The 14,116-nt window shown below is 37.7% G+C and overlaps 1 protein-coding gene across 1 annotated transcript in view; it reads right to left on the bottom strand.

Annotated features, from left to right (window-relative positions):
• LOC137183590 (carbohydrate sulfotransferase 8-like) overlaps positions 1-4,597 on the bottom strand; it is a 92,124-nt gene extending 87,527 nt beyond the window's left edge. Inside the window, exon 1 of the mRNA XM_067590749.1 lies at positions 4,285-4,597. The gene's annotated coding sequence lies outside the window, so the exon portion shown is untranslated. The remainder of the gene's footprint in view (positions 1-4,284) is intronic.
• Between the last annotated feature and the right edge of the window lie 9,519 nt (positions 4,598-14,116).

Genomic DNA, 14,116 nt, shown 5'->3' with positions numbered 1-14,116 from the left:
CGCAGGATTTTCAGCTTCTTCATCTTCAATCTTTGGATGTAGTTTTAAAACTGAAAGCGCATGTAAACATTGTTTATTTCTGTTAGCATCCAAACTGAACCAAGTTTACCAACTCCTGCACTGATTCAGACCAGAATAAACACACTAGAGGGATGATTTTAAAAATAAATAACCATAAAGAGTGATGGATAATATTTAAGTTTGTCTCTGAATCCAAATGAGAAGTCATCCTCATTACTGGAAAAGATGAAGGTTGGGTTTGAGGGTTCAGGAGATGGATTATGTCACTGAGGGTCTTCAGGAGTAGAGGAAGATGTGTGTTGCGGGCGGTGACGACGAGCTGCTTTGATTCACTGCGAGGTGCTCAGGACAGTCGGCTATTTATAGCTCCGAGGAGAGAAATAATTCAGCGCGATCGCAGAGCAGCTCGTTCACCTCCTCTCTGACAGAAGAGATGAGGAGGAACCAACAGATGAGTCCTGCTGCTCCTCCTCCTCCTCCTCTCGGTGTGACAGGTGGATATGAGGCTCAGTCCTCTGCTGCCTCGCAAAAAAAACCCCACTTTGCAGATTGTGGATGTTTTACTCTTGAATAAAGACGATCGGGTGAATCCACAGTCATGTCTCGTGATGACACGCCGCCTGTTTGATCCATGAAACCTGACGATTTGATTCGGACTTCAATCGTATGTCTCCAAATATCAGAGCTGCACTTAAAGAGGACATATTCTGCATATTTCCAGGTCTATATTTATAATCTGGGGCTCTACTGGAACATCTTTGCATGATTTATAGTTAAAAACTCCTTATTTATCTTCTACTGCTCCTTTATGCAGCCCCTCAGTTCAGCCTCTGTCTGAAACAGGCTGTTTTAGCTCCTGTCTCTTTAAGACCCGCCTCCCGATGAGCCAGCTCTGTTCTGATTGGTCAGCTTCAGGAAGCTGCGTCACGGCTACATTAACAAACCATGAAACAAGCTATAGTAGCAGGATTTCACCACTTTTTCTTGTTCTCAGCTTCTCAAAAACATCCCTACACGTTCAAATATGAGTGGACAACATGAACAATACATGGAAAACCCTTAGCAACAACCTTAGCAACAACCTTAGCAACCAAAGCTTCAGAACAGACAGCCATTTATGGTCATGTGTGATGAGCCGACGTCAGCTCGTCGGCAAGGTAGAAAAAAAACAATGCAAACGAAGCGTTCAGCAGGTTGAAACCCTGATTTTTGACTTGCAGGGAACATTTCTACATATATTCACCACAAGTTTTGGAACTTTGAGCATGTTTAGCATCCGACATCATAACAGAATATAAATGACAGAAAAATCACAAAGAGCATAATATTTCCCCTTTAACGATTACTTTCATCATCAATTTATCTCATTATTTTATCGATCAATGTCCTGATGAGTCCTTTAATGTTGATTATCTGCTGATACTGAGTCCGATACCTTAACTCAGACTTTTCAGACTTTGTTTGTATTGTGTATATATATGTATGTTATATATGTATGTGTGTGTGTTTGTGTGTGTGTGTGTGTGTGTGTGTGTATATATTCATCTCTAAACATTATGATTTCAAAGTTACCTGCTCTGCTCAGATCTGAGTGTTAACTTGGTTTTTATCCTTTATTGTTGCATTCTAATACATTTACTGCTGTTCTTATCTTTTTTTACCATTATATCTCTATTTATAATTGCATTTTTACATTTTAATGGTTGTCTTAATGTTTTGTTTTGGTTTTTTTTGCTTCGTGACATTTTTGTTTTTACTGTCCTGTGTGAACAGGATACAACGATCCTGCTCTCACTGGTCCGCCTTGTATAAATAAAGGTTGAATGAACGACTGAATGAATGAATGTTAGTGTCGCAACTAACTAGTAGTGTTGTAGTAGACTTGTAGTGATTATTGGAAAAATAACTGGCAACTGTTTTCATATTTCAAGCTTCACAGGTGTAAACTGAATGTCTTTGTTGGTTAAAGAAAACAAGACATTTAAAGATTTTCCTTCCAATTATAAACAAGCATTTTCACTCATTTCATACATTTTTTAGACAAAACAATTAATCAAGCAAACAATCATCAGATTAATTGAAAGCTTTAAAACTAACAATTATTTTCATTTTCACTTTAAAACATTTGCCTGTGAGTTAAATTTCTATCAACTGATCTTTGCAGCTCTACTAAATATGACTTTAAGTTGTATAACGCAGCTCCACATTCGGGTTTGTTACAAACTGAAGTGTAAATTTATTCCGACCACGTTCAGACTTCTGCTCTTTCTTCAAGTTTTTGGGGAAATCTAATTTTAGACTGTCGGATGGATAAAACAGGCATTTTGAATTCATCGGGGAAACTGTGATACACATTATTCACTATTTTCTGACATTTTTTTTTACAAAAATTGGAGATAATGATGAACAGTCATGGTTGAGCATTTGACTCCCACTCCACCGGGAGAGAGAGAGACGCTCTACAGTAGAAATCATTTGAAGAGTCATTTCCAACTGAGCTCAAAATACAACTTCACATGTGCACCGGCGAGTTCAGACAAATCAACTTTGCCTCCATTTTCTCTCTATTTCTGGACATATGAGGGTTTCATCACGACGCACTGCACAAAAAACTCAAACTGTGTTGGACTGTTGAGCAGCTGAGCTGAGCTGCAACCAGCAGCTGCAACCATCAGAAATAATTGGTTTAAGAGCAGACAGGTGGAGCTGTCGTATCCTGTGCATGTAAACAGAATCATCCAACACAACTCTTCCTTTTACCTTCTCCGCTTGCTTTTTTTTTTTTTTTTATCCAGCACTTGGTATCCAGCATATACAGCTTCAATCTCCTCCTGCACTGTTACAATCAAAACCAGCTTCAGTTTTCCAGATTTATATTGATTTTCCTCCTCAGTAGTTTTCTATCTGTACAGTCAACACAGAGAAACATGCAAACACTGCAACAGATCTGCTCTGTTTGGGCTTTTATATTCTTATATATATTATCTTTACCCGCCTGGTTCAGTCCAGTGACTCTGTGTTGTTGTTTTATCAAAGCTTCCAATTCCCTGTATGCAAATTTACAGCTCATTTCCTGGAAATGAGTATAAAGTCTAAAACAGAGTCATTTGCAGATGTTTAACAGTTAATATTTAAGACATTTTTACAGAGATGGTGGTGCAATTTGGTAGAAATTATAACTTTTAAAAGCGTTAAGTTGGTCTAGTTGGTCTTTTTTCTCTGACTGACAGAAAATACTTGGTTTTTTGTGTAGTTTTTTATGTGTCAAACTACATATTAGCATATTAAAAGCTCTAAAACAAGCACATCTCCCAGTGTACAACCCAATCACATGACCCTGTCAAAGAAATGTCTTAACAGCAGCTACTTTTAGGAAATTAGTGAAAAAGCATAAAACCACTCTGAGCTGAAAAAAAAGTCTTTTCAGACAGATAAAGAATTGTCAAGAGTCTAATTTAATAAGAAATGTATTAATTATTCATCTATGTATGAAACCAATTTGCTTGTAATGAATGGGTACTAACCAAATTAACATTTTATCATTTTCTTCTTATTTGTACCAAATGTCCCCAAAAAATAATAATTAAATGTCTGCAAATTACTCAAAAAAGTTACAGAGAATAAGTATAAAATCAGGGGACTAAATTCAAAACTGCAACCCAGCAATGACTCAACAATAAAACAACACGACTCAACAATAAAACAACACAACAACGACCAGAAAAAAAACAACAAATGTGCATCACCTGTGGGTGTAAACACAGCTTTTTACCAGCAGACTGGGTTTAAATGACAAATGAAAGCTTATCTCATGCTGGAGTAAAACATTAATATCACATAGTTAATAACTACAGGTGACTTGTATACCTGAGCCTGCAGCTTTTACATATTAACTAATCATTAACAACACAATTAAGCACCATTATGTCAACATGAACTCACTTTCAGCTTCCATTAACTGAGATAAAAATCACTTGAAACTGCCCGTTAAGCACCGGAGAGACTCTTCACACTCCCCTACAAATATTACCGGAACGTTTTAGTCTTTTTTTTTTTTTAAGGAGACTAACGGGACACCGGAGGATGCCAAATGGAAAGAGTTCACGTTAAAAAAACGATGTGGGCAGATTGAGCGGAGGCGATTTTTTTTAGCTAAAGGGGAAAAGTGAACTTAATCTCTGTTGTGGATTAAAAAAAAAAAAAAGCACCAAACAAACAAAAAGAAACGTTTCAAAGATGATTATTTCTCCCTTTTTCACTCACCTGTGTGGAAATCAGCATGGACGCAGGCGGCGGAGTTTACCGGTCCGTTGGAAACTCAGCTCCTCTCGGGTTTGTTGACCTCGCTTTCTCGAGACAAAAAAATACATAAATAAATAACGGCTGCAAACCGGTGACAAGACGAGCGGGCGGAGGCGTTAACGTCTTTTTTTTTAAACAAAAACGTTGAAATGTCAGGCTTTGTGGGATGAAAGTGCACAGGGGGGGAGAGAAAACGCCCAAAGTTGCGGGCAGAGAACCGCAACTGAGTTACTGAGGACAGGCGAGGCGGAGCGGGCAAGATGGCGCGTCAAGTTCATGGAGGAGAAGAAGAAGAAGGCCGGAAGTTCGACTCCCTGCCTTCAAAATAAAACTATGCATTGGCAATGTTTAGACTATTTAAAGGAGCAGTGTGTAGAATTTAGACTCCACAGAAATTGAATGTTATATTCACAAGTATATTTTAATTAGTGTATTATCACGAAAATAAGAAATAAGAAGGCACACTGAAAGCGTCTGACTCACGTGTTTTGAAGTACACCTGTTGTTTTAAAGGACCAGTGTTTAGGATTTAGTGGCATCTAGCGGTGATGTTAGAGACTGCAATCAAATGAATACCTCTCCCCTCACCCTCACCCTCCCTTCCAAGCGTGTAGGAGAATATGGTGGCTGTGAAACTCACAAAAAATGCAAAAGTCCCTCTCTAGAGCCAGTGTTTGGTTTGTCTGTTCCGGGCTACTGTAGAAACATGGCGGTCTCCGAGGAAGGGGACCTGCTCCCTCTGTAGATATAAAGGGCTCATTCCCAGGCAGTGATTCTCAAACATTTTCAAGTCAAGGACCCTTAAACTGACACAAATTAGACCATGGACCCCCATCTGATAAGATTTTTGCTTTTAGATGTTTTATTACAGAAAGTGTATAAAACCGATGACCAAAATAGCCATACATTCTGTCAATTCAATCAATTCAATTCAAATAAGCTTTATTGGTATGACAGATCAGAAATCTACATTGCCAAAGCAGTACTGAAAATTATAAACATTGACAGATGATTAATAATTATACAATATAAGTAAATATAAACAATAATATTAAATACAATATAATAAAAGGCATTTTTACAGATGTAATCACACAGAAACATTTACTACAGAGTTCATTTCTCTCAGATTATGACAAGACTTAATATTATTAATATTTTGCAGCTATTACTGCACATTGACTTTTCTCCCCACATAGATAGGACAGTTTCTGTCACTGTGTTACTTATTGATGGAATTATAGTGAAAAGAAAGTTTCAGGTGATTATGTACTATATACTTATGAATATTATATTCCATTCCTGCCAATGTTGCCCCCTAAATCTTACACATTGGTCCTTTAATGTAATGCAGTATAGTGTTTGATATGTTACTACTTCTTCTGCTCCCATAGTCATAACAGACTAATACTGGAATAAAATGTCAACATAGTTACTCGTTAGTTTTAAATCATCTTTGTATAAATGGAATTCTATTAAAAATACATTCTTATCTTTATTTTATTTCTATCAAAGGAAAACTAACTAGTGACCGGAAACGTCTTCTCTCATTGTGGCTGACTTGACTCAATACGCACGAAGCAGCAGCAGCAGTGTGTGTGTGTGTGTGTGTGTGTGTGTGTGTGTGTGTGTGTGTGTGTGTGTGTGTGTTTGTGTGTGCTCCTCCCTCCTGTTTCTATTTCTTGCTGTTTACCGGCGGTCCCCGGGGACCTCCGTGCCGCCGACACCGCTGCAGCGGCGCCGCTCAGAGCTTCAGAGAGCCGGGGAGGAGAGCATGCAGGCGGGCGGCAGGTGGATATTCGCAGCGTCTCAGATCTGTGCAGCGGAGCGGAGAGAAGACTGAAACATCACCAGCAGTATGATAATAAAACCCGAAACAGAAGATTCAGAGACTCCCAGCGGCTCTTATGAAATGAAAAATACTTTAAAAAAAAAAAAAAAAACCACTGATATGAATTCATGAACTTGCAGATTTCCTAATATTAAATGTTGAGTGATGATAATTTAGAGAAAAATAAACTCCAGCGTGTGTGATATTACAAAAGACTGGTTTGGTGTGGAAGAATTTAATTAGCCTGCAGGATAAGAAGGGAGAAGATCAATTAATGTCAATTAAATCCATGTCTGTGTTTAAGCTGCCATTTGTACACGTCCATCTTACTTTCTTCTTTCTTCTTCTTTATTGACATTTTCGTCGTTGGTTTTGTTTATTGTAAATAGAAATACATTAAAAACATTTTGCTAACACAATTATGAGATTCATGTGGATAAATATTAATCACTTTGGGGGGGAAATACTTCAAAATGGTTTTTCCAAAGTTTATAAAAATTTGAAAAATTAATGTGTGAAGATGATTAAAAAACAAAAAATAACATGATTTCTGTGCTTCTTGTTTTTAATCATATTTCCATTCAAAGACAGAAACTCAGTTCTGCTAGAAGATTTGCTTACAGTTTGTTTTCTAACTGCCAAGCATGAAGATAAATGGTGTTTACACGCATTGTTTTACTGCATGTACAATCAGACACTGTACCATACTGTGCTGTAATGTACTGTCCTCTACTGTACTGTACTATACTGTACTGTACTATATTGTATTGTACTGTACTGTACTATATTGTACTATGCTGCACTGTACTGTATTGTATTGTACTGTAATGTACTGTGCTGTAATGTACTGTCCTCTACTGTCCTGTACTGTACTGTACTATACTGTACTGTACTATATTGTATTGTACTGTACTGTACTGTACTGTACTGTATTGTATTGTACTGTACTGTACTGTACTGTATTGTACTGTACTGTACTGTACTATATTGTATTGTACTGTACTGTACTGTACTGTATTGTATTGTACTGTACTGTACTGTACTGTACTGTACTGTACTGTACTATGCTGCACTGTATTGTGTTGTTTTGTATTGTATTATACTGTGTCGTAATGTACTGTCCTCTACTGTCCTCTACTGTCCTGCATTATGCTGTACTGTACTGTTTTGTACTGTACTGTACTGTACTGTGCTGCACTGTATTGTGTTGTTTTGTATTGTATTGTACTGTGCTGTAATGTACTGTCCTCTACTGTCCTCTTCTGTCCTGTGCTGTACTGTACTGTAATGTACTGTATTGTATTGTATTGTATTGTATTATACTGTGTTGTAATGTACTGTCCTGTACTGTACTGTACTGTGCTGTACTCTACAGCACTGTATTGTATTGTACTGTACTGTACTGCAGGTGACCTTGTTATTCAGTACCTGGCTGGCTTGACTGACTATCAGCAGCATGTTGGCTGTTGTATTGATTTCTTCTTCATGTTGTTGCAGCGTGTTTGCTGTTGTTATCTTACATTACAGTGTTTACTCACGGCTTTCTGTGGCTGAAAATAAGACTTCATTGTTCTCTGTCATGTATCTGCCCTCTGACTGGAACATTAGCTGAAACCTGCACACTGGTGGTGACTAACATGACAAACTTTATTATGTCCTGGATTAAGTCCTGGAACATGTTGTGCAACACTTTTCTTGGCTTCACTATCAGTTTATTGTCTAAGATACAGCAGAGTGAAATTCAGACTAAACAATGCTTAGATTGACATTTTGGTGTGTAGCTGTTTCTGTTGAGGCTTTTTTCACACTAAGCCTGACAAAGATTTACAGAAAAAGGTGTGATTTTGAGCCTTCCACATTGGTGCAAATGTTCTCAGAAAGAAGTGGAACAACCTGCTCATGCCCTCTGGAGAAGGTCATCAACTCTACTGGCTTCTGTTTGTTTCTCCTGCTGCTGCGAGCCCAAACCTGCACGCCCTTTCTCAGAAACTGTAAACAGAGCGGTGTTGAGTTACCACATCATCTACAAACTGGGATGAGGAGGATCTCAGTTTTAAGCTGTATATTTTTTCATATATTTTTCACACCATGTGTATTAGAAACATGCATTATATACACTGTATGGACAAAAGCCTGTAGGGAAAAGGTTTGTGTTTGTCCCTTTTCTGTTTTAACAATAGTCAAGTTTCCAGAACATACACTCACCGAGCACTTTATTAGGAACACTTGTGCAATCAAATGCAAGCCAGTACAACAGCTCTGCCATAAATTCTACTTTTACAAGGTTTATACGTTTCCAGTTTTTGTTGCTGTTGCTGTTAACTTAGCTCTCCACCATACACTACAACAATTAGAGTCACCCTAAGCCTGCATCCTATTCATCAACTTCAGCTCGTCCTTCAATACAATAGACCCGGACAATCTCTTCAATAAACACCTGGACATGAATATTGACCCCTGTGTACGCCACTGGATTAACCCACTGGTTTAAGATGAATAGCCTTCATTTTGACCTCTGACCCTCGGCATTGGAGCCCCCCCCCCCAGGGTTCCTGTCATCCTGGCTGTTCCCCCCTCTACACAAACCACTTCACATCCCACCACAGCTAAGTCTCCCTTCTTAAATATGCAGACGACACCACCATAACTGGACTCATAAGTGTCAACAACAAAGATGGATATGGTGAGCAGGAAGCCCGAACAGTCACTTGGTGCCTTGGTGACAACCTCCAGCTCAATACATCTAAAACACAAGAACTCATTATAGACTTCAGGCACAACCCTCACTCCCCCCCCCCCCCCTTCCCACATTCACATCTCTGGAGAACCCACAACCATCACTGATTCATTCAACTTTCTTGGCACACACATCAGGAAACACACTCAAATGGAACATCAATACAGACTACATTATCAGAAAAGCCCAGCAAAGACTGTTTTTTTTCCTAAGACAGCTCAAAAAAAAAATCAAAGTAAAACAAAACCTCTTTCAGTTTTACACCGCCATCACTGAGAGCATACTCAGTCATCCATAACAGTCTGTTACGGACAGTCACACACACGCAAAAACTGCAGCACACGGTCAATAAACCGTCCAAGATTACGGGCAACTCCAATCAGTTGAATCACTCTATCACAAACCCACAATCAAAAGAGCAAAAAAACCTCTTCCAGCTGACGCCCTCTAGGAGGCGCTACAGGTCTCTGCCCTCCAAATCATCCTGCAAATAAGGACTCTGAACTCTTTTCACTGACCCTGACACGTGTACCTGCACTTAAAACCTGTGGGTCAGTCTTGTAAATGTTGTCTGTGTCTCTCTCTCTGCCTTTTGCTTTGTTCTTGGCTCAGGAACCAGTGGGCGGGGTTGGAGAGGACGTCAGCAAACTATCTGAACCTGGTGGTAGTTTAGGGCCTCCAGCCTATTTAGGTGTCTTCTTTCTTAACCTCTCTTCTCTTCCTTCCAGGCCTCCCACCAGCCAGATTTTGTTTCATTTGCACATATCACATACTTCACTCGTCCACAAATTTGCAGTCCTTACTGATATTGTTTGTTATATTATCTCTCAAGTTGACAATACATGTTGTTTTAGAGGCTTCGTCATGTGTGATTCCCTTTCTTCTGTCGCTGACTCTGAGCAAGTTCGTGACATCTGTGGTTTCTGTCTTGTGGTAATCGGTGAATATTATCTGTTGTGCTGGTCGTGAGTTTTTAATATGATGCTGATATCTATCTGTTTGATTTTATTGATAACTGTTGAAATGAACTTACTCTCCAGGCTGTACCGAAAGCAAATTCCACCAATCCGGTCGTGCTTTCATTAATAAATGACTGATTGATTGGTTGGTAATTCTACCTGAGGTTTATTATTGAGGTTGTAGTGGGAGGTGGTGTGTAATACATTAAAAAGTATCCTAATATTTTGTCCACCTGATTAACATATACAAAGGGGGGCAAAATATTATATTCCAGTACTGTGCTACACCGCCCACTACAACCTCAATAATTAACATAAAGTGGAATTATCACCTTTCTGACAATGTCAACAAAAACGGAAAATGTTTAAGCTGCATAAAGTAGAATTTACGTCACAGCTGTTTTATTGGATCGCATTAGATTGCACAGGTGTTGCTAATAAAAAAAATGCTTGTTGAGTGTATATACAGCATGATAATAATACATAAAGATCTCTTTCTGTTGTTATACAAATTATTATTATTATACCGACCACACACACATATAATGAAATGACAGTAAATGCACATCCACTTTGCCTCTACACAATGTCAGCTTCACTCTCTGTTTGTTTCAGGACTGTTGTATATTGTTGTTGTATATTCGTTATGTTATGTCTGTTCCTGTTTCATCACCTGTTGTTTGTCTTACTTCACCGCTAAAAACAAATAAAAAATATTTATACAAAAAAGATAAAAATCAATAAATGCTAATTTCAGTACTGATGTAAATTTTCAGGAGTTTATTAAAGTTTTCAATATGCAGTTAAGCAGGTGTTGAATGTTTTACTTGTATATTCATCAACAAAATCAAATTATGACAGAAAAAAAGAGAACAGAGCTTTTCCAGCTTGTTAAATCTGGATTGTTCTGCTTTTCTTTTTGTTTTTCTGTTAATGAGTTTCTCTAAAACGAAGCAACGGTTTATCCTGATGGAATAAATTTGACTGTAATGTTAAATCGGGGCGTCCACATACTTTTGGACACATATCATTGGGTGCAGTGCTCTGTGCGTGATCGCCCCCTGCTGGTGCATCTCCATCAGTGACTCTCTGTGTGTGTGAGTGTGTGTGTGTGTGTGTGTGTGGAGGACTCACACATTGACACTCAAGACTATAGAGTTCATTAAATCCAGGACAATGGCATCTGATGGCCACAGGGCAGAGATAACAGATAGCCAGCTCCTCTGCGGTGGCACTTATTGATCCAACTGAAAGCCTAATTCACCTGTTTTTCTCTCTGCCTCATTGTGGCTGCAGAGGAGAATACAGACATTATTGGAGACTCCTCTCTGCCTCATATTTCACCGCCGTGTCCTGAGGAGGATGAAAGAGTGCGGGCACCTCCTGACAATAGAGTATTGATTAAATGATACGGTGCATTGTTACTTTCAGAGATCCTGCGCCGCACTGCTCTCTGTCACAACAATGAACTCCATTAAAAGGCTGTTGCTGCCTGCTTTTCTGTGTTAATTTAGCTGTTTAGTTGATTGTTGTGTTTGTGAGTTTTGTCTCATGTCCTCAGAAATCCTGAATCTTTGTTCTGAAGTCTGCACACAACTTTTACTTCCAGGCTTCTCTAGAACATTCAGTGAGGAATGTTTTTATATGTTTTTTATATATCATTTGTTGTTGTGTTTTTTCAAAAAATAAAATCAGTCAAACACAAGCAGCCACATTTTCAAAGGCAGTGATAGAAAATGGAGAAGGTAAGAAAAATAATGTTATAATTTGAGCAAAAATCTTCTAACTTGCAATTAGGAACGCATGAAATTGTGCTTAAGATCTGTATAAACCACAAACCAACATGGAAATGGAGATTTTGTGATGTCTAAGTGATTTAAGCTAAATATCATTATATACTTTGATTATCTGTTTGTTCTTGTGTCTGTATGTATGTAGAGCATCATGACTCACCTTCAGTCTTTAATTAACTGTTCAACACAACACTGAAGTGATTTCTCTGGTCGACTTTCTAATAAAACGATAATAAAAATATATTTCACTAAAAGTTAAGCAGCTGTGTTCAGGGAGGAACTGTCTGAGTTTGTCTGAAATTTAAGAAATAACAACATAGTGCACACGTGAAGTAAACATGATAACATATAGATTATAAATTGATGTTAAAAAGTGGGCAAATATAAGTTTATTTTATTTTAAATATAATATATAATAAGGTACAAGAGGTAATTAGTCTAACCTGAGTTAAAGTCAGAATATGTTTTGATTTAAAAACGACAGAAGGTAAACTAAAATATTTAGCATAAGTTAAACAACATGTGCTCAAACTTCAACAATGATTATTTGTAGGCTTAAAGCTTAACAGTATTTTATTAATTTATTTTTATTAGTTTATTTAACAGGAACCATATGAGAAACTCCACATCTACAATGTCTAGCTGAAGCTAATTTGTAGCCCCAAACTATAAAAAAAAAAAAAGTTCAAACTATCAAAAAAACCCCAAAAAAACAAACAGAATCAGGATAAAAACAAGAAGACAGATAAAACAGACGTGTACGTGTGTTGTGTATGACTGCACAGACATATAGGTGTGATATTGTGTATGTATGAGTGTGTGTGTACAGTATGTAACCACACACTCACAGAGCACTTTATTAGGAACACCTTCTCAATCTGATTCAATCTAATACAACAGCTCTGCCATAAATTATACTTTTACGAAGCTTATATATGTTCAGTTTTTGGAAAGGTGATAATTCTATTTCATGTTTATTATCGAGGTCGTAGTGAGTGGTTTTGTTGTACTGGAGTGCATTATATTGAAGTGTTCCTAATATTTTGTCCCACTCATGTATGTTAATGCGGTGGGAAAAAAATTGCCAACACCTTTTATTGTTATTTTTTAATATTAATGTTAGAGAGTTCTCACTGTTGTGGTTCGTGGTGTTGCATGCTGCACGCTCATGGTGAGACGGTAGCTCATCGTTGTGACTCTCTGTACGAAGACGAGCAGGATAAATGGCAGCTGAAACACACCTGAATATAATTTCCCTCCACAGGAACAGACCGACAGCAAAGTCCAACCTGCTGCAGCTTCCTGTGACCTGCAGCCAGCAGCTGCCAGTGAGCCGCCGCAGGTCAGAAACATCATACATCTCACCATTTTAGCCACACTTTATTTAATTTACTTTTTATAGATTTTTTTTTATATAAGCATTTAATGGATAGCAGACAGATGTAGACAGGAAACAAGAGAGAGCCGCTAACATGGCTGCACAGACTTAGTCTTGTTCTCAGGTGATTTTAGAGATAAAAATTTTATTTGGATAAGACATTTTTATAAAACAGATTTATCATTTCACTCCTATAACAGCTTGATGTAGTTAAAGTATTGCAGTAAAAGTACATAAGTATTATGAGCTTGATGTAGTTAAAGTATTGCAGTAAAAGTACATAAGTACTATGAGCTTGATGTAGTTAAAGTATTGCAGTAAAAGTACATAAGTATTATGAGCTTGATGTAGTTAAAGTATTGCAGTAAAAGTACATAAGTATTATGAGCTTGATGTAGTTAAAGTATTGCAGTAAAAGTACATAAGTATTATGAGCTTGATGTAGTTAAAGTATTGCAGTAAAAGTAGTGGTTTGGTTCCTCTGACTGATATATTATTATATATGACATCATTAGATTATTAATAGTGAAGCATCAGTGTTAGAGCAGCATGTTACTGTTGTAGCTGCTGGAGGTGGAGCTAGTTTACACTACTTTATATACAGTTAGCTAGTTTAGTCCAGTGGTTCCCAACCTAGGGGTCGGGGCCCTCCAAAGGGTCAGCAGATGAATCTGAGGGGTGGTGAGATGATTAATGGGAGAGGAAAGAAGAAAAAACAAAGTTCTGATACACAAATCTGTTTTCAGTTTTTGGACTTTTTCTCTAATCTTTGATTTTTGCTGAAATATTGGATCATTTGAACATTTATTGAAATGAAAGCATGTGAGAAGTTTAGAGGGAAAAATTACTATTTGGTGGAGCTGTTAACAACTCATAGACATGTGAAATGTGACCCCGACTACACACTGCTTTTTGTAAGACGTCAAAAGCCAAAAAGGTTGGAAACCACTGGTTTCATCTTTAACAATGTGTTGTATTTTAAAAGCTTGTTATATTAACTATTGTGTCAAATCTTCATCAAATAAATGTAGTGGAGTAGAAATATAAAGTAACATCAAATGGAAATACTCAAGTAAAGTACAAACACAGTACTTG

The sequence above is a fragment of the Thunnus thynnus genome, chromosome 5 (genome assembly GCF_963924715.1).
Source record: "Thunnus thynnus chromosome 5, fThuThy2.1, whole genome shotgun sequence".
In the NCBI taxonomy this organism is placed as follows: domain Eukaryota; kingdom Metazoa; phylum Chordata; class Actinopteri; order Scombriformes; family Scombridae; genus Thunnus; species Thunnus thynnus.
The sequence above is the reverse complement of the archived record's forward strand: the minus strand, read 5'-3'. Positions and strand labels throughout refer to the sequence as shown.